At 42.3% G+C, this 26,086-nt stretch overlaps 1 protein-coding gene across 3 annotated transcripts in view; it reads left to right on the forward strand.

Annotated features, from left to right (window-relative positions):
• LOC307174051 (proline-rich transmembrane protein 3) overlaps positions 1–26,086 on the forward strand; it is a 50,351-nt gene that overhangs the window by 11,839 nt on the left and 12,426 nt on the right. The window lies entirely within an intron of this gene.

The following is a 26,086-nucleotide window of genomic DNA, read 5'->3' on the forward strand; positions in this document are numbered from 1 at the left end:
TAGGCCGAACGGTAGAATCGTGTACTGGTAGGCCTGTCCCTCGAAAGTGAGTCTCAGAAATTGCCTGTGATGAGGCGATATTTGGATATGAAAATAAGCATCTTTTAGATCCACTGAGAAAAAACAATCTCCCAGGCGAATTTGCGCAAGGATATGTTTGATCGTCAGCATTCTGAACGGGCGCTTCACCAGCGCTTTTTTCAAGTGTCTGAGATCTAGGATGGGTCGGAGACCACCATCCTTTTTCGGGACGAGGAAATAGCGGCTGTATAAACCCGACTCGCTTTGTGAGGGGGGAACTGTTTCGATAGCACCCTTCTCCAGCAGTTTGAGCACCTCGGTGCGGAGAACGTGTGAAACATCTTCTCTCACTCTCGTCTCGACCACGGCTGAAAATCGCGGCGGTCTGTGAGCAAACTGTAGCGAGTAGCTGTATTTTATTATGTTCAACACCCATTTTGATATGTTGGGGATAGCTTCCCAGACTCTGGCCCGTACCGCTAGGGGTTGAATAAAGGCTGGGGACGGGCCGCTGTGAGATAGGGACCCGGCCGTCAGGCCGTTTTGAGCTATTGATGCCGTGTTTACAGCGCTCATAAGCGAGGGCACGCGTTGCACAGCGGGCGTACCCATAGTCACATGGGTTAGAGGGATGGGTTAGTCCAGCATGGGTTAGAGGGAAAACTGATGCGGGAACAGTTTTTATGTGTAGATGTGCGCGCTGAAGAGTGGGCACACAATCTATATTTATTGTCTCTCCCGCGCTGGTTGGGGGGAGAGTGAGCGTCGAGTTGACAGTATGTGTGTAGGGGTGCGTGTTGTAAGGCAGGCACGCTCGCTACTTTTATTAAACTTCCCGCGTGAGCCGGGGAAATATTTGTGGCTGTGGGAACAGTGCTTGTGTGCAGGGGTGCGTACATGACAGTAGGCACAGGCGCTACATTTATGAAACTTCCAGCGTGAGCTGGAGGAAAGTTTGAGACTGTGGAAACAGTGCTTGTGTGTAGGGGTGCATACATCACAGTAGGCACACGTGCTACGTTTATTAAACTTCCAGCGTGAGCTGGAGAAAAGTTTGAAACTGTGGGAACAGTGCTTGTGTGTAGGGGTGCGTACTTTGTAGTGGGCACGTAACCTACATATGACAGACAGAAAAGAGCTCTTTTTTTTTTTTGCTTTATTTGCGTCATCGTAAAACCGGCGTCTGTTTGCAGGTGAGTGTTTTGTAACAGGCCCATTGACTACAACATTGACATTTCCAGCCACCTGTAGAAGAGTACTGGGGAATGTGGAACAGCTTATATTTGCAGGGGAGCATATATTGCTGGGATTACATGGGAGGCGGGGTCAAAGTTGAACCCGACCAACCCCGTCTTCGGACGCTGCCAAAGAGAGGGAGTCACGCGGGGGCGGGGCCGGCGTGAGCTTGTTCACTTTGGTGAAAAGATTCAGCGCAGCCGAGATTTGAACGCGGGTCTCTGGCGCTTAAGTCTCAGATTCCACCACTGAGCCACAGAAGGGGTGTGGATAAGCACAGGAGAATAAAGTCTGTCTCTGTAAAAAGTGAGCCACGCGGGGGCAGGGCCGGCGTGGGCTCATATGTTTAAACGCTCATAAATACTCGAGCCCCGCCATGTGAACGGGAGGGCGCGAGGGGCGGGTTCACTTTCTGTATGTAAGAAAGCTGGCCGCGAGCTCAGAGAAGAGCGCAGTATAATTTTTATCTGTCGCCAGAACCGGGATTCGAACACGGGTCTCTGGCGCGAAAGCCTTAGATTTCGCCACAGGGGGAATTGACATAAGCTTTCAGTTAGCGTGAGCAGAAGAGAATGTCATGTTTTAGAGTCTGTCTTCTGTAAAAGCGTCATGTTTTGTGTCGGCGTTTGTTTGCAGGTGTGCATGTTTTATAACAGGCTCATTTGCTGCAATATTGACATTTCCAGCCGCCCGAACTAAAGAGGGGACTGAGAAATGTGTGAGAAATGGAGGTTGGTCCGGCCTCGGCGGGACTAAAATACTCTCTTTCCTCCTTTCGCCGGTGAGTTACGCATGTGAACGGGGCGCGAGGGCGGGGTAGCTTTCCTGAACGTAAAGAAAGATAGCCGCGGGCGCTGAACATTGCTCGTAACTGTCCGAGCCCGCAGGGTGGGGAGATCCATCTCGTCACACTCAGGGCAGCCGCCCTTAGCGAGTGCAGCTTCCGCGTGGTAACGGCCCAGACAGGAAGCGCAGAGGATATGGCGGTCTCCACTGACGAGAGGGCCTCTGCACGAGGCGCAGTTGGTGTGAGGCATTTGAAACAACGCCTCGCTGGAAATTTCTCTTTTAGAATGTGTCGCGACGGCGAACACAAAGTTTTAGTAAGGATACGGCGCCGGATTGGCTCAGCAGAACAGCGGGTGAAGGCGGCGAAGGAAGCCGGCGTCCTCAGACCGGCGAAGCAGGGGCTGATTCCGCTGGATGCTCGTCAACGGCGGCGAAGGCTTAATAATCCGGAGTTTCAGCGAAATGGTGGTTCGCTGAAGGAGATTTTAATCTAAAGACTCTGACGGATGATGGGCTCAATTTATAGCCTCTGGCCACGCCCATCTTGGCGGGCTCTGACGTGTCAGGGCGCGAATTGCCCTGATTGGACTACGCGTCTGAGCCGCCCCGTCATAGGTTCGTGCAGTTGCCGCAGCACAGCCAATGACCGTGCTCGCCGCTCATCTGTGTGTGCTGTGCAGCGACACTGCGTTTTAAAAAAATGGCTTCAATATTCTCGAGAAAAGGAGTTTTCCCATAGCGTAAGCAACTTACGCAATAGGAGAGACCTCTCGGAAGGGAACTAAACACCGTCTCTGCGCATTGAAAGGCTGTCACTCAGCGCGCAGTTATTTTTACAGCAACGGGCTGTCTTTGAGTGAGTCATTAAACCGTTCATTCAATGAACACTTTCAAAAATGCTGATTCATTAAAAGATAGATAGATGTAATGAAACAAGGTGTTAATTATTTGTAACTTTGAGCTCCACTTTTCAAGGCTCAGCTGACCAGCAATGCATCGCATGGGTAACGCTGAAGTTGATGATTCATAGAGACCAATCACATTGATTCAATGCGTGGCTTGCTGATTTATTTTTCCCGCGGCTTCCTTGCACTGTGGAATGCTGACCAGCGCTGTCGCCATTCATGATAAATACCCTTAAACTTTAAAAGGGTGATACAACAAATATTTTGCTTTCTTTGGACACGGCAACCTTTTCACGAATATATATGACTTGACCTCAAAGCCAGACGCATGTAATCACACGCGCTCAGTCGATCTCTTTCATTCACTGTCTGTTTAGGCTTAAGTGCGAATCCACGAAGCCTCTGTACAAATCACCATGATAAACAGTCTTGTTATCATTATTAACTTATTTAACATTCACTACACATGCACAAAGTTCAAAACAAGAAGGGTATAGACTTATCAAAAAAGAAAACACGCAAATAAAGCGGTCGCTGCGGTTACTTGCATTCCTCTGCGGTTGGTTTGTCATAAAGATGATTTTCTTATCTGGGCAACGATGCGACATCAAGCGTGGGAGCACACAGCAATGTTCGTGCCCCATGTCCAGACTCTAGTGTTCAAATTAAATTACAAAAAGTGTATTCTCATTCAGACAATAATCTGGGGCTTGCACTGAATTTTGTCTTTTTCAAGGCCACTTTTTGAGTACGAGCTTCCAGTCCGCAGAGACACAGACGGGTAGCCTGATAATACTTCTGGACCTAGCAATCTGGAATTTGTGGATCTTTCTCTTGAGAGGGTCAATTTACTGGAACTAACTCTTCCACGGAATGTCGCTGACACTCTTCAGAGTAATCCTGCTACAATATATGTTTACAGGATCAAGTGGAATATATTTGTTTCGTGGTGAGAGCAGCACAGAATAGTGGCAGCTAAGTGTCCCATAGTTCATATCTTGACATTTCTAAAGGAACTGCTAGAGCAGTGCAAGTATTTTTTTTAACCTTAAAAGTATATACACTCACCTAAAGGATTATTAGGAACACCTGTTCAATTTCTCATTAATGCAATTATCTAATCAACCAATCACATGGCAGTTGCTTCAATGCATTTAGGGGTGTGGTCCTGGTCAAGACAATCTCCTGAACTCCAAACTGAATGTCAGAATGGGAAAGAAAGGTGATTTAAGCAATTTTGAGCGTGGCATGGTTGTTGGTGCCAGACGGGCCGGTCTGAGTATTTCACAATCTGCTCAGTTACTGGGATTTTCACGCACAACCATTTCTAGGGTTTACAAAGAATGGTGTGAAAAGGGAAAAACATCCAGTATGCGGCAGTCCTGTGGGCGAAAATGCCTTGTTGATGCTAGAGGTCAGAGGATAATGGGCCGACTGATTCAAGCTGATAGAAGAGCAACTTTGACTGAAATAACCACTCGTTACAACCGAGGTATGCAGCAAAGCATTTGTGAAGCCACACCACGCACAACCTTGAGGCGGATGGGCTACAACAGCAGAAGACCCCACCGGGTACCACTCATCTCCACTACAAATAGGAAAAAGAGACTACAATTTGCACAAGCTCACCAAAATTGGATAGTTGAAGACTGGAAAAATGTTGCCTGGTCTGATGAGTCTCGATTTCTGTTGAGACATTCAGATGGTAGAGTCAGAATTTGGCGTAAACAGAATGAGAACATGGATTCATCATGCCTTGTTACCACTGTGCAGGCTGGTGGTGGTGGTGTAATGGTGTGGGGGATGTTTTCTTGGCACACTTTAGACCCCTTAGTGCCAATTGGGCATCGTTTAAATGCCACGGCCTACCTGAGCATTGTTTCTGACCATGTCCATCCCTTTATGACCACCATGTACCCATCCTCTGATGGCTACTTCCAGCAGGATAATGCACCATGTCACAAAGCTCGAATCATTTCAAATTGGTTTCTTGAACATGACAATGAGTTCACTGTACTAAAATGGCCCCCACAGTCACCAGATCTCAACCCAATAGAGCATCTTTGGGATGTGGTGGAACGGGAGCTTCGTGCCCTGGATGTGCATTCCACAAATCTCCATCAACTGCAAGATGCTATCCTATCAATATGGGCCAACATTTCTAAAGAATGCTTTCAGCACCTTGTTGAATCAATGCCACGTAGAATTAAGGCAGTTCTGAAGGCGAAAGGGGGTCAAACACAGTATTAGTATGGTGTTCCTAATAATCCTTTAGGTGAGTGTATATCAGTAATATTTGCCTGTCACTCTGGGTTTGATGAGGTGTTTCTGCTTAAGGACTCGTGAGATTGTCGTTTACATTATTAATTTGTTGGAAACGCACATTTATTTTCGACTTGTCGGAGTCGGGCTTTAACTACAGCGCAAACTGTTTGCATTGCCCTAAGATTATTTGCGAGTGGCTCTTTCTTTTACACTATTGGAGATGCGGAGAACTTGATGGAAAGTGCTGACTGTCGTGTCATTCGGAGTTTACCTGGCGCTTTTAGGTTTAAAAAACAGTTTTAGGTTTTTTTGTGCCATTTCCAAGCCACTTCCAAGATCCAATCTTGTAAAGCAGTTTTTTTCAAAGCAGTTTTTTTTTTTTTTAGGCTATCATAATTTTTTTATGAAGATCATGCAGTCATGACCATGCCGATTACAGTATACGTCACTCAGGCTTCACTAACGTGATTGGTACCATAGACTATAGGCTAGACTATAGACTGCCATCAAGGCCTCAATGAAGGGGATTATGTGAACAGAAAGGGAGTTCACAATGTAAATGTGCAGCCCAGTTACTATTGTGATTCTTAATATTCCAGATTAGTAATATTATATCAAATAAAAAAAAGGCAGTTGACTAAATTCTTCCATATCACAAATGTGAAAGCAAAATGGCCAGGATCTGTGCATGACTTAAGAATTTTCAGAGATTCACATTTATGCACATTATTTGAAAGTGGTAAGGAATGTTCCACAATTAAATAACAAGCTCACTGTATTACATACACTTATGCTGATCCTAACAGAACTGCCTTTTTTCATAGGTGATTATAACGTTCCTGCCTGCAGACAGGTGTTTTATGACCCCATTCCCTGACCCAAACCAGTTACAATGCAGCTCTAGCCAGGACAAGGGCACACAATGAAATGAACTTTGGCTAACTAAAGGGAATATTTCAGTGTCTGAAAAGTCTGAGGGTTGCACACCTGACAGGGCCTGTGACATTTTTGCAAGTGCCATATTACACAACATTGTCAAAAAAAACAAAACACTTTTCATTAAATTAAATGAAATTTCATTCGTTTAATAAAAGACAAATATACTTAGTTCCTTGAGTTTTATTTCAATTGTTCTTTGTAAAGAAAAGCCAGTGGTCAAGTGCCTGCAACAAGAGATATTAGACACATGCCTAATGCAACAAATAAAAAGGAAAAGTTGGCTATACACTGCCCACCTGTAGGCCTATGTCTCCTCTGTCTGTGCAGACTCTTCTGTAGGCCTTTCTGTAGATGTGGAATCCTGCAACTTATATTGCAGCCATAAAGCATATAAGTATAAATTAAGTAAAGTTATTTATGCACTTGCAGGTAGGCTAGTTCCTCCATATGACAGTTATCTGAGAGGGTTTATTCACTGTCCAGTGCAATGGAAACAAATGGACATTACAAAGTCTTATACTTTCTTTCCTTTGGAAAGTTAGAAAATGTCCACTTACTGCACATATTTCAAATCAAATCAAATCAAATCAAAATTGATTTATATAGCACAATTCATACATCAAAGCAATTCAATGTGCTTTACAAAGAAAAAAAAATTAAAAGATGGGATAAAAATGGCATAAGAAACTGTAAGGCTGAACAGTATAGCTAGGTTTAAGAGCTCAATCATAAGCACGTGAAAAAAGAAATGTTTTTAAATTGGATTTAAAAATCAACACATTTGGGCCGCATCTAACATCTTCTGGTAATTTGTTCCAGTCGTGTACAGCAGAGACGCTAAACGCAGCTTCTCCATGTTTTGTTCTAACTCTTTGCTCCACTAGCTGACCTGAGTTCATTGATCTAAAAGTCCTGCTTGGTTTATATTTTTCAAACATTTCAGAAATGTACTCAGGTCCTAAGCAATTCAGCGCTTTATAAACTAAAAGCATTACTTTAAAAACTATTCTATAACTGATTGGGAGCCAATGTAAAGTTTTAAGAACCGGAGTGATGTGCTCTATTTTCTTAGTCCCGGTTAATAATCTAGCAGCAGCATTCGGAAGTCCGGTTAATAGGCCATTACAGTAATCAACCCTACTTGAAATAAAAGCATGGATGAGTTTCTCTAGGTCTTTTTGAGGCACCAAGCCTTTGATTCTAGATATATTTTTCAAATGATAGAATGCTGTTTTGGTGACCGCTCTGATATGGCTGTTAAATGTAAGATCTGAATCTATCATAACACCAAGATTACGCACTTAATCCCTGGTTTTAAAGGCCCGAGAATCTAATTCTTTAATAATACTTATTCTTTAATTTTTGTTGCCAAACACAATAACCTCAGTTTTATCTTGGTTTAGTTGTAAAAAATTTAGATTCATCCAGGTTTTTATTTGGTCTATACAGTGGCACAAAGAATCTATTGAACTGTTATCATCTGAATTAAGAGCCATATATATTTGAGTGTCATCAGCGTAACTATGGTAATTAATGTTATTGTTATGTAGAATCTGGCCTAAAGGTAACATATAGAGATTAAACAGAAGCGGTCCAAGAACTGATCCCTGTGGAACTCCACATGTCAAACCCACCCTATCAGATTCAGAATTTCCGATGGTAACAAAGTAATTCCGACCATACAGGTAAGATCTGAAGCAATCAAGGACTGTCCCAGAGACTCTTACCCAGTTTTCCAGCCTATCTATAAGAGTTCTATGATCTACAGTGTCAAATGCTGCACTGAGATCTAATAGAACCAGAACTGTTATTTTATCAGAATCAGTATTCAGCCGTATATCATTTAAAACTTTAATTAGGGCAGTTTCAGTACTATGTTGTGGTCGAAAACCTGACTGAAATTTATCTAAAAGACCACTTGAAGTCACAAACTCATTTAGTTGAATAAAAACAGCCTTCTCAATAATCTTGGCTATAAAAGGGAGATTTGAAATAGGTCTATAGTTGTTCATTATAGAAGCATCCATTGTTCTCTTTTTTAATATGGGCTTAATGGCAGCGGTTTTCAAGGACGTTGGAAAAATGCCTGATTGCAAAGAACTATTGACTATTTGGTGCAGATCTACTGCTATAGAGCTAAATATTGTTTAAAAACAGTCTTAAGGCAGTATGTCTAAACAGCATGTGGAAGATTTAAGATGTCTAACTATTTCTTCTAGGAGTTTTTGATCGATTACATTAAAATGTGACATAGTAACCAAGTTATGTCTTGGTGGTTGTAGTGATGGTAGAGAATCAGTGTTAGACTGTGTAGTACTGATAATCCGTCTAATATTTATAATTTTTTCACTAAAAAAACACGCAAATTCATTACATTTCATAGTGGATGTAAATTCTGATGCTATTTGCTGTACTGGATTTATAAGCTTGTCAACCATGATAAATAGAGTCACCAATCAACCAATAAAGTATTATTAATACTATTATTGATCATTTCCGATATGTGTTGCTGTCTGGCCCTGCATAACTCATTATTGAAATTGCCAAGGCTTTGTTTATAGATGTCATAGTGAATTTGGAGTTTAGTTTTCCGCCACTTGCGTTCTGCTTTCCTACATTCTCTTTTAAGGGTGTTTACCGCCATGGTGGTTCTCCATGGTGATTTCTGTTTGCTCATATTTCTCTTTACCTTAACCGGTGCAACACGATCGATGACATTCAATACTTTAGCATTAAAATGATCCAAGAGAGCATCAACTGACTCAACACTTATTGTTGGGGATCTGGCTATAGCTTCTATAAACTGAGCACTGGTACTCTCATTAATGTACCTTTTCTTAATAGAAACAGAGTTTACTGGCAAATTCAGGGTAGTAAATGATTAAAAAAGACACAAAAATGATCAGACAGGGCAAGATCTTTAACCATAACAGATGAAATATCAAGACCTTTAGAAATAACCAGATCTAAGATCATGAGTATGTGTACGCTCTTTCACATGTTGAGTAAGATCAAAAGTGTCTAAAAGTGCAAAAAGTTCTTTGGCATTATTATCTGTACTATTATCAATATGAATGTTAAAATCAGCCACCACTTTCTTGGGACCACCACTTTCAGCCACCACTTTCTTGGGAACAGATACAAGTGTTGGTGTATTATGTAAAAGTGCACAAAAGAGGAAAACACAATGTCATTACAATGAACTACACTTGGGAAAACGTACTCGGTTACCTAACGTAACCTCTAGAAGAGGGAACGAGTATTGCGTAAGTTGCTTACGCTACGGGTAAAGTCATCTTTTCTCGAGATCTGAAGCCAAAAAATTATCCTTAATTTTGTATTTATTGTCAACGCAGTGCGGAAGCCAGCAGACCATCGCAGGCTGTATAAGCATGCTCATTGGCTGTCCTCCGGCAACTGCAGCAGCCTACCGGTGAGCCCTGCGTGACGTCGCGCCCTCCACGCGTCACAGCCCGCCAGAATGGGTGTGGCTTAGCGTATATAAGGAAGGGCTCAACAGGCTGAACTCTGATTTTCATTGACTGAAGCGAATAAGCTCATGGCGCGAGCACGGCAGGTTATGCAATACTCGTTCCCTCTTCTAGAGAGAACCGAGGTTACGTTAGGTAACCGAGTACGTTCTCTTACGAGAGGCTCTCTCGTATTGCGTAAGTTGCTTACGTTATGGGAACCCCTTGTCAACGCCGTGCACGCCGAGCATCCACTGCATGAGTCCCAGGGAAAGCCCGGGGAACACAAAAACATGTGAGAAACAGGCGGCCAGCAACGCGGGCCAGCACATGTAATAAGCACTTCATAGGAATACAGAGCGGCTCCGCCGGTCTATGTATAAACGTGTGGGGAACAGGCGGCCAGCAACGCGGGCCGGCACAAGTACATAAGCACATCATAGGGAATTATAGAGTGGCTCCGCCGGTCTATGTATAGAGAATATCACCCCTTTGTGCAGCTCAACCAGAAGAGCTAGTAGTCACATGAGAGTAGCCTGCACATGAACAACTGGGCAGAACATACACATCACCTAGACTGATAAAAGTTTAGCCTGCAAGTTGGGAACTTCCAGGTTATAAAACCTAATGAATGTAGAGGGGGAGGCCCAGCCTGCTGCCATACAAATGTCGTGAATAGAAATCCCGCTGGACCAAGCCCACGATGAAGCCATGCCTCTAGTGGAATGGGCCCTGATGCCCATAGGGCACTGCAGGTGTTTGGATGCATAAGCTGCTGCGATAGCGTCCACTATCCATCTGGACAGGCTATGTTTCGAGGCGGCGAGACCCTTGGTGCACCCACCAAATGAAACAAAGTGCTGCTCAGAATGCCTGAAGGCGGCGGAGCGCGTGATGTAAACTCTCAGCGCCCTGACGGGGCATAGGAGGTTATCACTGCCCTCGCTATCGGATGCTGGCAGAGCCGATAGGGAGATGATCTGCGCTCTAAAGGGAGTGCCAATCGCCTTGATGACGTAACCATGTCTCGGTTTGAGGATAACTTTAGAATCATTTGGTCCAAACTCGAGACATGCGGGGCTAACAGAGCGCGTGTAGATCCCCCACACGTTTGACTGATGACAGAGCTATCAGAAAAACGGTATTGAGCGAGAGGTACTTTAGGTCCACGGATTCTAACGGTTCAAAGAGATACACTTTCAGGGCCTCTAGGACCAAAGAAAGATCCCAAATCGGAACCGAAGGGGGCCGCGGGGGATTCATCCTCCTGGCTCCTCTAAGGAAGCGGATGATGAGCTCGTTCCTTCCAATTGCACGGCTGCGCGTCGACTCCGCGAACGCTGCAATAGCCGCAACATACACTTTGAGCGTGGAAGGGGACCTGGCCTTGTCCAACAGCTCTTGAAGGAAGGAAAGCACCCACGAAACCCCACACGTGCGTGGGTCCAGACTCTTTTTAGTGCACCATTTGGAGAACACTGACCATTTAGACGTGTAGAGTCTTCTCGTAGAAGGAGCTCTAGACTGTGTGATTGTGTTCACGACCCCTTCTGGTAAGGCAACGGGTATCCGTTGATTATCCACGCATACAGAGACCAGCGCTCTGGATGGGGATGCCAAATCGATCCACTGGCTTGAGAGAGAAGATCTTTCCTCACCGGGATCGGCCATGGGGCTACGTGCGACAGCCTCACCAGCTCTGGGAACCAGGTTTGGTTCTCCCATCGCGGGGCTATGAGGAGCACTGAGTGGCGCGTTTTCCTGATCCTCTTGATTACCTGTGGTAACAGCGAGATCGGAGGGAAAGCGTACAGCAGGCAGCTGGGCCAGGTTTGGCGCGTCCTCGCTCTTCGAGAGGAACCTCGGGCAATGAGCGTTGTCTTTCGACGCAAAAAGGTCGACTTCCGCTTTGCCGAAAAGGCGCCACAGTGACTGGACTGTCTGAGGGTGCAGGGACCATTCTCCCGGGGGGATGTTGTCCCTGGACAGTCTGTCTGGGCCGACATTCCTGTGGCCCGGTACATGCGCGGCTCTCAGAGAGCGCGACGAGTAATGAGTCCACACGAGAAGGCGTTCTGTCAGTTTGCAGAGATTCCTGGATCTGACACTGCCCTGGTGGTTCACGTAGGACACCACGGACATGTTGTCCGTGCGGACTAGAACATGGTGGCCCCGTATGTGTGGGAGGAAACGCTTTAGCACGTTCTCGACCGCTATCATCTCCAGACAGTTTATATGAAGGCATTTCTCCTGGTCTGACCACAGGCCAAAGACCGGTCTGCCCTCAAAGAGAGCGCCCCAACCTAAGTTGGAGGCGTCCGTCGAGATGACCTTTCAGTACGAGACAGCTCCCATCGTCACTCCTCGCTGGTACCAGTCGGCCGCTAACCAGGGCCCCAGGGCTGAAACGCAGCTCTGGGTCACTCTGATTCGTATGCCGCCGGAAGCCCAAGCTCGGTGAGGCACTCGAGCGTTCAGCCAGCGTTGCGTTCCACGCAGTAAGCCCAGCTGAAGCACTGCTGCAGCTGACGCCATACAGCCCATTCTCTGAAATGTTCTCAGAGGAGCAATGCTGCCCTTCTGGAAAGACGCAGCCAGGTGTCGAACACGGCGCGCACGCTGTGTCGACAAGCGGGCCGTCATAGCCACAGAGTCCAGCTCTGTTCCCAGAAAAGAGACTGACTGACTGGGCAGTAATGAGCTCTTGGTCCAGTTAACCGTAAGACCCAGGCTTTCCAGATGGCTGAGAAGCACTGTGAGATATAAGTTCTATCTCTGACTGTGCCAGAATCAGCCAATCGTCCAGATAGTTCAAAAAACGCATACCCCGATTTCTCAGGGGAGCGAGAGCCGCGTCCATGCACTTCGTAAATGTACGGGGTGCTAAAGACAGGCCGAACGGAAGGACGGTGTATTGATATACCTGACCGTCGAAGGCGAATCTCAAGAATGGCCTGTGACGGGGTATTATCTGAATCTGAAAGTATTCGTCTTTCAGATCGAGAGAAATAAACCAGTCCCTCTGGCGAATTTGCGCGAGTATCTGTCTGGTTGTGAGCATTTTGAACGGTCTTCTCCTGAGAGCTTTGTTCAAATATCTCAGATCTAAGATAGGTCTGAGAGCTCCGTCCTTCTTGGGCATGAGGAAGTAACGGCTGTTACTCTGTTAACGGCCTGACTCGCTCAGAGAAGGAGGTACCGGTTGTATGGCCCCTTTGCACAGCAGTTTTGCAATTTCTGCGCGTAGTAGGTGTGCTACTTCCATATTCACTCTCGTCTCGGTTCCGTGCTCGAAAGCGCGGGGGACGGCGAGCGAACTGCAGCGAATAGCCCTGTTTTACTGTGCTCAGCACCCATTCTGACACACCTGGAATAGCTTCCCATGCTTCTGCATGTACAGCTATGGGCAGAATGGCCTCCGGGTTTCAATCGCCGCACTTCGTGAGGTCGAGAACCTGAATCAGAGGCATGGGCGCAGAGCACGCGCTCTCGGTGCTTGAATACGTCGGCTCGCTGACAGCGATGGCTGGTCGTTTTACACATGATGTCCCGGTTGCTTTGGACGGGGAGCATTTTGTGGGAAAACCGGGACGCACAAGCAGCGCCAGGGGTAAAGTGTTTGTCAGTAAGTGTGAGCGCTTGTGAGCGGGCACAGGACTTACATTCATAACGTGACCGGTAAGAGGTAACTTTGGCCATGTAACGGAGCGGGCAGTGAGTAGGTGTGGGCACAGGTTCGTGGGCACATTTCCTACATTTAACACTCGAGCGGCATTGCCAGCTTTATGAGAGTGGGCTCTGTGAGAGACACGGGGGTTATCGTGCTTGTGTGTAGGGGTGAACACTGAGACGTGGGCACATTTTCTACACTTAAAACACCAACGGCGTGAGCCGGATACCTAGGCATTACACTCTTTTTGAGATTTCTCTGGGTCGTCGTGAAAACGGCGGTTGCGTGCAGGCGAGTGGGTAGTATTACTGGCTCGTTGGCTGCCAAATACACTTCTGCAGTAGCCTTTCTTAAGGGGACTGACAAAGCGGATGTGTTGTGTTTATCAGTAAGCGTGGGAGCTCACGGGCGGACACAAGACTTACAACATAGCCGGTGTGTCGGCTTTATAGGTTTTGTACCCTGGGATAAAAGTGTAGCAGAGCGGGCAGTGAGTAGGTGTGGGCACTGTTTTGTGAGTGTAACCCAGGTTAAAATCTGTCAATATATATTAAATGCTTGTATACTGGTTCTACCGTCCCTGTCCCTTTAATTGCCTGTGTGGAGTACGTGCCTGTGACCTCACGCAACCTCAGTCATGTGACTGTTTAGCCAATCGCGCATTTGATCACGAGTATTTAACTAGATTGCGGTGTCTTACTCATTCAGAGGTGTGGGGAAGCTGATCGACAGCTGTGGACAGGTTTGTGTTTTACAAACTATTCACTCTTGTGTTCGATTCATGCTTTTAAGTTAAGCAGATCATTGTGACTTTTTAGAACAACTTATTGGCTGCAGGGAATCCGTCGCCGCCATCAGGTTATGGTTACATAGAGGAACTGGTGAGTAATCTGAATGAATGAATGAACTACATGCTGGAGGTTAACATGTAAGTCAGCAGCACTGAACATTAGTATTAGCGTTAGCTTTAACATTGGCATTGGCTGCTCTAAACAAATGGTTTTGATTCATTTTATGCTGTTGTGAAGTCTTTACAAATCTATTTATAAATAGATTTGTTTGTACTAGGTGTGTTTACATGCACTAAGGAAATCATATTACAGTACTGTTGGATTTTTTTATTTTTGTGCAGGCAATACAACTTTGATATTGCATTTTTGACTGTGTTGTCAAGCACTTAATGTTTATTTATAGTTTGTACATTTGATTTATTTTGTAATGATTTAGAATTGTGTACTCATGGAAATTATATTTGAGTGTGGAATTAGTTAAAGTTTAATGCAAATTTAGTTCCAACTTAGCCTTATTATTTACTGGTCCTGTTGTTGCACTACAGGCCAGGTTTTTTTCTCTGTTTGGGGATGAATGATGGCGAGCTGAACTACTACGGCTGGGAGCCTACCATCTGTGCAGCATCCACTGAACAGCCACCCTACTGGTCTGGTAGGAAGGTTGTCCGCAGCCTGTTACCCACACACTTCTCCATAGACTAGCGCTTCAGTCCCACATGCACATCTTTCCCCTTAATGAACAATAACCTATGGACTTACCAATACAGACTTTTATAAACCTCTTGTGGGTTGTTGCGTTGGTCTTGAAGAAACCAATATCGCTGGGACAGTTTTTTTTTCTTTTTGTTTCTTGTGTGTGGCATTTGTTGTGATTTCTATTGTCATATCTTAATTGAACAATAACCACAAAGTGCACTTAACTATAACTGATTCAACTGTAGTCTAACTATTTTGGGTTCTTTTTCTATTTTCATTATTTTTGTTTGTAAATATTTTGTTTAATCACTTTTCAATACATGGTACCTGTACTAAATTTAAATTCATGGTTCTGTGTTATTACTGACTACCAGCTCCTGTAGCCGAATTTAGACTTTTGTGATCTAACTAGCTTAAACTGTTTATTTCAATAGTTATTTATTTAATTTATTATAGCTAATATTACTGACATATTAATATTGGCTAGTGAGTCTCAAGTACCCGTTACATGGGCACATTTCCTACATTCAACACTCGAGCGGCATATGCCAGCTCTAGAGTGGGCTCTGCATGAGTGAATGACACAGGGGGAACTGTGCTTGTGTGTAGGGGTGAACACTGGGAAGCGGGCACATTTCTACACTCAAGACACCATCGGCGTGAGCCGGATAACCAGAATTGTACTCTTATGAGATTTCTCTGGGTTGCCGTAGAAACGGTGTTTGGGTGCAGGTGAGCGGGTTGTACGCACTCGTTGAGTGCAAAATACACATCTGCAGTCGCCTTCTTAAGGGGACTGACAGAGCTAAATGCTTTGAAGGCTCATATGTTTAGACGCTCATACATATTCAAGCACCATCCTGAGAGCGGGAGGGAGAAGCAAACAGCATAATTTTTATCTGCCGCCAGAGCCAGGATTTGAACATGGGTCTCTGGCGCGAAAGCCTAAGATTTCGTCACTGAGCCACAGGGGGAAAACACATACGTTTTCAGTTAGCGCGAGCATATAAGAAAGCGTCATCATGTTCTGTGTCGGCGTTTGTTTGCAGGCGTGCATGTATTATAACAGGCTCGTTTACAGCAATATTGATATTTCCAGTCGCCTGAACTTGAGAGGGGACTGAGAAATGTGTGAGAAATGGAGGTTGGTCCGGCTTCGACGGGACTAACACTCTCTTTCCTCCTTTCGTCGGTGAGTGACTCATGCGACGGGGCGCGAGGGCGGGGTAGCTTTCTTCTAACGTAAAGAAAGCTAGCCCCGCGACCGTCCGCTTCTGACAACCCTTGTGAACGGCACAGTTTGCGCGGCACAAGCAAAGGGAGAGAGAGCGGGAAGAGGGGCGAGTAGCCAGAGAGCGTCATCATGTTTTGCGTCGGCGTTTGTTTGCAGGCGTGCATGTAATATAACAGGCTCGTTTACTGCAATATTGACATTTCCAGCGACGCGCGCGAACGGGGGTGGGGTAGCTTTCTTGTAGCGTACAGAAAGCTAGCCCCGTGACCATCCGCTTCTGACATCCCTTGTGAACGGCGCAGTTTGCGCAGCTTGAACAGAGAGAGAGAGAGCGGGAAGAGGGGCGAGTTAGCCAGAGAGCGTCAATATGTTCTGCGTCATCATGTTTGCAGGCGTGCATGTAATATAACAGGCTCGTTTACTGCAATATTGATATTTCCAGTCGCCTGAAACTAAAGAGGGGACTGAGAAATGTGTGAGAAATGGAGGTTGGTCCGGCCTCGGCAGGACTAAAACACTCTCTTTTCTCCTTCGCTGATGAGTGACGCGCACGTGAACGGGGCGCGAAGGCGGGGTAGCTTTCTTGTAACGTAAAGAAAACTAGCCCCGTGACCGTCCGCTTCTGACATCCCTTGTGAACGGCGCAGTTTGCGCGGCTAGAACAGAGAGAGAGAGAGAGCGGGAAGAGTGCGAGGCATTTGAAACAACGTCTCGTTGGAAATTTCTCTTTTAGAAGAAGAGAGAGTGTGTGTCGCAGCGGCGAACACACACAGCAGAAAAAGGATATGACGCTTGATAGCATAGCTGTCCTAAGCTTGCACTGTCGCTTGCTTCGACGGCAGCGGCTTCTCTCAAAGATCCAGCGATGCGGAGAGCTTCGCTGAAGAGATGAAAATCAGAGTTCAGCCTGTTGAGCCCTTCCTTATATACGCTAAGCCACACCCATTCTGGCAGGGCTCACCGGTAGGCTGCTGCAGTTGCCGCAGGACAGCCAATGAGCACGCTTATACAGCCTGCGATGGTCTGCTGGCTGCCACACTGCGTTGACAATAAATACAAAATTAAGGGTAATTTTTTGGCTTCAGATCTCGAGAAAAGATGACTTTACCCGTAGCGTAAGCAACTTACACAATACGAGAGAACCTCTCATAAGAGAAATGTGATAACTCATGGCAAAATATTTTCACATAAGTTTATCAGTTTTCACTTTCACAAATCAAAGCAATTCATCATTAATCAGGATTTAACAGTTGAAATGACTATATGGCCTTAATTTAATGCAAAAAAAAATATTTTACAGTGTAGGCTACTAAGATCTTTTTTTTTTCTCAGCCTTTTTCTTGGTTGCTTTTATAAACAGACAACCATTTATTTAACAGTGCCTTTTATAAAAGAGACTATAATATAACTAAAAATTACCATTATGTAGAGTATTTTTTACTTCACTTTTATTTGTTCCCATGTTCTAGTGTGGTGACTCTGACATTACAATGAACAAAGTAGTTGTGCAATTATTAAAATACAAATATATAGGCTAATAAGTGATAAAAACATCTAACATGACCACTTCTAACGGATTTAAATTGTCTGCTACTTTTTGCCAGCCCTCTCTCCTGGCTTTTGCAGACTTTGAGGTGTTCCCTGGCGTTTTGATTAAACATTAAAATTCCGAATAAACTTCGACTATTAGTTCTTGCTCTGCTGAGGAGAAAAACTGAGCCCGCTCTTTGGCCACGCTGAGCAGCCAATAGCGTTGCTGATCAATGTTTCTACTATCGATACATATCCCCTTTTAAACCAACGCATGAACGCGCAATTATCTCAGATAACTCAATCCAGCAAAACGAATCATAAACAACAGGTGTGTTCGAAGAACCCAATTAGCCAGATCATGATTAGCACGATGATATCATCTTGGATGTGTAATTTGATCTCGGATGTTTTAAGCAACGTACGAAGAACGGGCCCCTAGACTAGAGGTCGATCGTGGATCAAATCGATCCACCATCAAACAGCGTATATTTTGTGCTGTTTTATACGTTTGAGACATTTTTTTTTTTTTCCCTCAGTGCAAAATTTACATTTCACCGGTCCATCTGTAAATGTTAGAAAGTAGTGCAAATATTTCCATTTTGCTGCTAAACTTCAGCGCTACTGCGCGCATGCGTGCCAAATATGAGCGCAATAATTCTTACTAAAATATACATTTTGCTTGGAAAATTAATATGCAATATTTTATAACTCCAGAAATATCTTATAATTATAATAATTTATCTTTAGGATGTTGGATAAGTTGCAGTGAACTTATAGCTCATTACACTCATATATTTTATACTTACAATAATAAAAAGATTGAACAGAAGTAGCCTAATTCAGGGAAGAATTTTTTTAAGAAACCAAATATAATAAAGATACAAATATAGTTTTGGGTATAGGACCTATGCTACTTAATAAAGATGACTTATACTTATTTAGAATGCTGAGAATTACAGCTTTTAATGCAGTTTATTTATTTATTTATTTTTTTTGGAGAAAGCAAGAATCCCCAGTTTTAAATGATTGGTTAGATTTAGTTTCTAAAGTGCACTATGGAGAAGATAACATGAAATTAAGAGCAAAAGTATACAGTTTGAAAAGATAATGTGCAACTCTAAAATCAAAGAATATTCCATAAAATAAAGGAATAGGCTACATATTAGCCTACATTAACTACATTTTTATATATCTTTTAATTATAGTTATTTGTTATTTTATTTATTTACTTATTTAATATTGAATAGTTGATATTTAAAAAATATTAGGAATTATGTGTCATTAAAAGTTTGATATAAATATGTGAATTTTTTACTTTTTATTAACATTCATTTATATATATATATTTTTTATATAGTATTTTTTCTCTTTTTTTCATATGTAAAAATATCTAACTATGTACTTATTGGTTATTGTTCTAATTATGTATTTTTTAGGCTATGTGTTGGTGGGTATTATCACAAAAGAAAAAAGTAGACGGAAAAGTAAGGAATATTTACTGGGGGAAAATATTATGTCTTTAAATGAACTGTCCATTTGTTTAATTGTGTTAAATGTTTTTGAATTGAAAGACATAATAAAGTGTATATACAGTGAGGAAAATAAGTATTTGAACACCCTGCTATTTTGCAAGTTCTCCCACTTAGAAATCATGGAGGGGTCTGAAATTGTCATCGTAGGTGCATGTCCACTGTGAGAGACATAATCTAAAACAAAAAAAATCCAGAAATCACAATGTATGATTTTTTAACTATTTATTTGTATGATACAGCTGCAAATAAGTATTTGAACACCTGAGAAAATCAATGTTAATATTTGGTACAGTAGCCTTTGTTTGCAATTACAGAGGTCAAATGTTTCCTGTAGTTTTTCACCAGGTTTGCACACACTGCAGGAGGGATTTTGGCCCACTCCTCCACACAGATCTTCTCTAGATCAGTCAGGTTTCTGGGCTGTCGCTGAGAAACACGGAGTTTGAGCTCCCTCCAAAGATTCTCTATTGGGTTTAGGTCTGGAGACTGGCTAGGCCACGCCAGAACCTTGATATGCTTCTTACAGTGCCACTCCTTGGTTATCCTGGCTGTGTGCTTCGGGTCATTGTCATGTTGGAAGACCCAGCCTCGACCCATTTTCAATGCTCTAACTGAGGGAAGGAGGTTGTTCCCCAAAATCTCGCAATACATGACCCCGGTCATCCTCTCCTTAATACAGTGCAGTCGCCCTGTCCCATGTGCAGAAAAACACCCCCAAAGCATGATGCTACCACCCCCATGCTTCACAGTAGGGATGGTGTTCTTGGGATGGTACTCATCATTCTTCTTCCTCCAAACACGTTTAGTGGAATTATGACCAAAAAGTTATATTTTGGTCTCATCTGACCACATGACTTTCTCCCATGACTCCTCTGGATCATCCAAATGGTCATTGGCAAACTTAAGACGGGCCTTGACATGTGCTGGTTTAAGCAGGGGAACCTTCCGTGCCATGCATGATTTCAAACCATGACGTCTTAGTGTATTACCAACAGTAACCTTGGAAACGGTGGTCCCAGCTCTTTTCAGGTCATTGACCAGCTCCTCCCGTGTAGTTCTGGGCTGATTTCTCACCTTTCTTAGGATCATTGAGACCCCACGAGGTGAGATCTTGCATGGAGCCCCAGTCCGAGGGAGATTGACAGTCATGTTTAGCTTCTTCCATTTTCTAATGATTGCTCCAACAGTGGACCTTTTTTCACCAAGCTGCTTGGCAATTTCCCCGTAGCCCTTTCCAGCCTTGTGGAGGTGTACAATTTTGTCTCTAGTGTCTTTGGACAGCTCTTTGGTCTTGGCCATGTTAGTAGTTGGATTCTTACTGATTGTATGGGGTGGACAGGTGTCTTTATGCAGCTAACAACCTCAAACAGGTGCATCTAATTTAGGATAATAAATGGAGTGGAGGTGGACATTTTAAAGGCAGACTAACAGGTCTTTGAGGGTCAGAATTCTAGCTGATAGACAGATGTTCAAATACTTATTTGCAGCTGTATCATACAAATAAATAGTTAAAAAATCATATATTGTGATTTCTGGATTTTTTTTTTTAGATTATGTCTCTCACAGTGGACATACCTACATGACAATTTCAGACCCCTCCATGATTTTCAAGTGGGAGAACTTGCAAAATGAGGAAAATAAGTCATGATGAGTGAGTGCCGGTGTTTCGCGTCTTTCTCCAGGGCAACGCTGATGAGTGCTCGCTGCTCGGGACGTTCGTCACACTATATATATATATATATATACATATATATATATATACATATATACATATATATATATATATATATATATATATATATATATATATATATATATATGTATAGGGGTTAAATTGGGATTTATTATGTGGGGGGGCTCTCCCTAAGGGGGTCCGGGGGTATGCCCCCGGGAATGTTTTTTTTAAATAAACCATTAAATGGCATTTTCTGGAGAGTTTTGTGCAAAGAAATGGAGAAATTGAGTTTACTTTATTGAAGTAGGCTACATTTTTCACGTAGTTGTATCTTTACCTATCTGTACTTTACTTAAGTAGAATCAATAGTGCATAGGCCTACTTTTGACTTTTACTTCGTTACATTTTGCAGCAATTATTATACTTTCTACTCCACTACATTTCTACAACGTTTCGTTACATTTTCGTTACATTTTCTGATCAGTTTTTCCCCTGCCAAAACAGGGATTGAAAAAAATCTCCTGTTTTCGGGTGCTGATGCGGTGGTGACGCGTTCATGTAACATGTAAGGGTGGCGCTGCCAATAAAGCACCTAAAAGCGGTCACTAAGAACCCTCAAAATAATGATTATGAATATGTAAAATATAGCAACGAGACATTTTAATTGTTTATTAATAAACAAATTGTTTTCTGTGTCAGTGCCCTGCATAGATGAAGTTGATGATGCTGACTCGCGATCTTCGCAGTAGTGAACGCACCAGAGAGAAATGCACATTTCACACGGATTACACAAGCAGCAGTCTGTTTTCTTTCGTTTTGAATTGTTCTGTTTAAAAGAAGACATTTCAAGCTTTCTATAGATATTTCTCAGGTCTGTCAGGCAAGTAGGCTAGCTTACGCTGAGTTTCGGTTCATTTATGAGATGAGCTCCAGTTCACGCGCCGGCGCCTCAGTGTCGTGTTTATCTATTGTCTGCTATATTTACTTCTTAATTATTAAATCCTGGCAATTGGTTGATGAAACATTGATTAAAATTAAGATATCATTAATACAAAACGAAATTCATTTTAAAGAAAGGCTTTGTGCTTTCTGTTTGAGGTCTCAGTGAAAGTTTTAAACAGTCTTTTAGTGCCGCTTTCAGAGCGGTCATGTCCGTAACGGAGAACTGTCCCGTCCGTAACATTGTTTTTTCCTCATAAATGCGAACATGAAAAATAAAATAAAATGAATATGTTATGTTCTGTGGAGAGCCGACCCTTCTTCATCTGGTGGGTAGTACTTTGGTTTGCGCAGTGTAATTCACAGAATTACAAAAAAATATTTTGCCACCTAAAAGTTAAAGATTTTTTTGAGTCACGTCCACGGCATGTGTAGCCTATTTCCCTCATATTAAATATAAAACGCATGTGTAGACTGATATTTTTCTAATGACTGGACTCCTTTATTAAGGGAGTATGAATATATAAACAGTTTCAATATTAAATGCATTTTCTGAGAATTTATATTTCAAGCTTTTACTGCAAATATTATATAGGCCTACATTATATGATGCGCTTTTATTCTTGCTAATGCTTTTAAACCATTCAAGCCATATCTTACTTATTTTATAAAACTTTAAAAGCGGAAAGCGCATCACTCATTCCTGGGAATACATTTGACATCACAGTCTGACCTTGACGGAAATAAATATCCTACGCCAAAAGTACCAGAGAAAAAGTCTCAGCTGTGCTCAGATTTGTAAACCGTACAGTTGCTTTGGTTTTTCAATCCGTACCCGTTTCGCCCTGTGGCTCAAAAGTGACACAACAAAAATAGGGACACACGAGAAAGCCAAAATAGAATGCAAAATTTATTAACAAAATTAAAAACTATACAGAAAAAAAAAAAAAAAAAACTACGTACAAGGTAACAGTGAACAACTTCATAATCCGTGCACGCTTTCACAATCGTTGTTTTGTAAATCGTTCCTTCGCAATAGTTGTTTGTAATAGGCTATTCAGTTCCTGTGAAAAATTGTGAAATACTGTTCCATAGGTGAAGTTACACAACAATATGGTGATTGATTACATAACAATATTTGGACGTAATATTCAGTTCCAGTGAAAATCTGTTCCAGTTAATGGAGTATACACAGGTGATGTGTAATATTCAGTACCAGTAAACTCCACCCGCTGGAACAGTTTCTTACAGTAACTGAATATTACACAACATCACCTGTTCAGTTTTGCAAACTGTACTCACAGATTTGTGGCCTATACCTTAGTTTAGAAATCTGTTTTTCTGTACATTGATTTGTTGTGTATTGTTAAGATGAAGACAACTGTCTTAACTGAATTTTTCTATGATTTGGCGATGGGGCGGGTGTGTAATGTATAGATGACATGAAACCGCGTGGTTGAACTGAAACCCCCCCAGGTCTCCCGTATTTTGGTACCCAAATGTTGACAGGTATGCCATAACGCTGGAATTGACATCACTTGATTACACTTTGTATTACCTTGTTATGATATAGTGACTCATACAATGTGCCAAACATATTTTCCTTACCTTGTCATTCAAGGCCAGGGCACTTTTTGTACAACCAACGTTGTGCTGAACTTGACAAAATTGATCTGCAGCGGCGGCCAGCAGCTCGTTTTTTTTTTTTTTTTTTTTTTTTTTTTTTCAAGGCAGCAGAAGGTTCTGGAACTTTTGCGTGCTTCCACATCCCGCGCAACTACGGATCTCCCAGGAACATACATTATATATTGCTGCGTACATTTATCCTGGTCGGAGTTCTGAGTAGTAGCCTACCTAGATGCGCATGGTATGCGCGAGCGGTGCGCGATCATGGTCGACTGACAACGAGATTAAGCAGCTGAACAAGAATACGGCCGTGTTCCGATTGTTCTCATCTCAGCTCCGCCGAGACAAAATAGACATGCCATTTCAAAAATCTTTCATTTATAATCAGAAATATGTTTTCAAAGGCATCACTTTCATCAAATTTTATGTGACATAATTTCCAGTAGGCAACTGACTGCAAACAGGCACATCAGGGCACAAACGAGCAGGCTTATGTGCCGGGGCTGAGCCCTGGAGAGCCCATATATATATATATATATATAGCCTATATATTAAAGCAGTTAAAATCACAAAATTAAAAATAAATTACAAAAGCACAGCATACATTTTAACTGGTAAGATGACTCTAAGCTTAGTAATTGACCTACAGTATGCCAGAGCCTACATTTGATTTACCCCATTACAATAGTCCCTTTACAGTTATTGCTATCATAAAAATACACTTGTAGGTTTAAAATTCTAAATAAATTGGCACATCTAATATCCAAATTACAATTGGGTAAATCAAATGTAGGCTCCTGGCATACTGTAGGTCAATTACTATCTTAGAGTCATCTTACCAGTTAAAATGTATGCTGTGCTTTTGTAATTTATTTTTAATTTTGTGATTTTAACTGCTTTAAAAAGCTTTTTTTATATTGTAATTTTCAATTTAATGTTCTTCTGCATAAAATGTACTACAGCTGCCAAACAAAACCAGAGAGAAATGTATTCATAAATCTTTAATACAATCTCATTTATCATTGTAGCCTTATTTAAGTTGATTTTCTACTGTGTATTTATTTTTGGACTAACAGTGGTTAATAAAGTCCAATAATGGTATGAGAGAGTGTCAGTGGTAATATCATTGTGTTCCTGACGGTCAGTGTTAGAGGATGTGTGTAACAACTGAGGCTTAGCCTGCCCTGGACCAGGTTAGTTTCCCAGCATAAGTTGCCAGAGTAACTGCGTTTGAAATATTTTAAGTTTGCTTATGAAACAGAATCAACTGACAATAAGTCTGACTAACCAAAATAAGCCTGGCTTGTATTCTAATCTTGTTTTATGGAGCAGCCTGCTGAACTAATTGATAGAACACAGACAAAGACAGAAATCAACAGAAAAAACAGACTGACAATGTGACAGACACCATTGTCAAACCGATCCCCATTCTCACGGATTTGCGAATACGACTAAAAATGCTGTATTCTGCTGCCAGGCCGTTAGATGCCTATGAAACACCATACACTGAACACGTACGCTTGTGCAAGTTGTCATCATCTTTAGAGATTCACGTTTTTGTTAACACTGTTTTGTTAATGCATTGCAGAGCTAGTGCAAGACAAGCATTTGTGGTTAAAAAGTATATAAATGTGTATTTCCTTTTAGAAAATGACAGATCGTTTTGCTAGATAAGAGCCTTATTCCTCAGCTGGGATCATATAGAGCACTTTGAAGCTGAATTGAAACTGCAATTTGGACCTTTAAACTGTTGTACCCCATTGAAGTCCACTATATGGACTTATGTTTTTCTTAAAAACCTTAATTTATTTTCGACTGAAGAAAGACAGACATTAACATCTTGGATGACATGGCGGTACAAAATTAGTTGTTCCAATTTAATAGACTTTAAGTATACCAATTTATAGTGTGCCACAAATACATTTAGTTATACTTAAGTACAATAAATTGTATTTAAGTATACTATTTTTTGACTAGGGTAGCATATGATAATATGCAATTAAAATAGCCTAGTTGATGCATATAGGGATGCTGTATACTGAATTGAGGCTGCAACAACTACCTGATAAAATGGAAAGCAACAGCAAAATATGTATCCATCATGTTTTCTTTGAGCATTCATTAAAAAAGCTGAGGTGCAAAGTATGTCTATACCAGGGGTTCTCAAACTTTTTGAGTGTGTGGACCACTATTTGTAATCAAGAATTTTCGCGGACCACCTCATAATACACATCATAAAATATGTCTACACACAGTCCTACCTGAATTAATCTGCACCTTTAAATAGGCTTACTAGCACTAAAACTATAACTGGTCATCACAGTAGGCTACAACAGGCTTGTTAAAGGAAAGTTTACTGCACACAACGGCTGCCACATATTTAATTTATTTATTTAGGCTACTCAAGCGCCCAAGGGCATAATCAGGTTCATTTGAACAACAGGCTTATTTCCATAGCAATGTAGTATGAAATCTATACAGTAATAAGAACACTGGAATATAGTCAACATTTCAAAACCTTTGGCGATTTTAGGGGATTATTAATCTTCCGAGTTTTACAAGTCCTCAAAAAGTTTGTCCACTTAACAGCACATCTGCAAAACATTTCAGAAACGCGAGATCAAGAAACTAACTGGAAAATAAAATAATAACAGGCCTTATTCATTCCATTTATAAACATTTCGTTTCATATAAACTGCCTATGCCTAACTGTGCGACTGCGTTCACACACCAGACGCGAATAGCGCGTCAAATTCAAAAAGGGA

This window comes from Squalius cephalus, assembly GCF_949319135.1.
Source record: "Squalius cephalus genome assembly, chromosome: 16".
NCBI lineage: Eukaryota > Metazoa > Chordata > Actinopteri > Cypriniformes > Leuciscidae > Squalius > Squalius cephalus.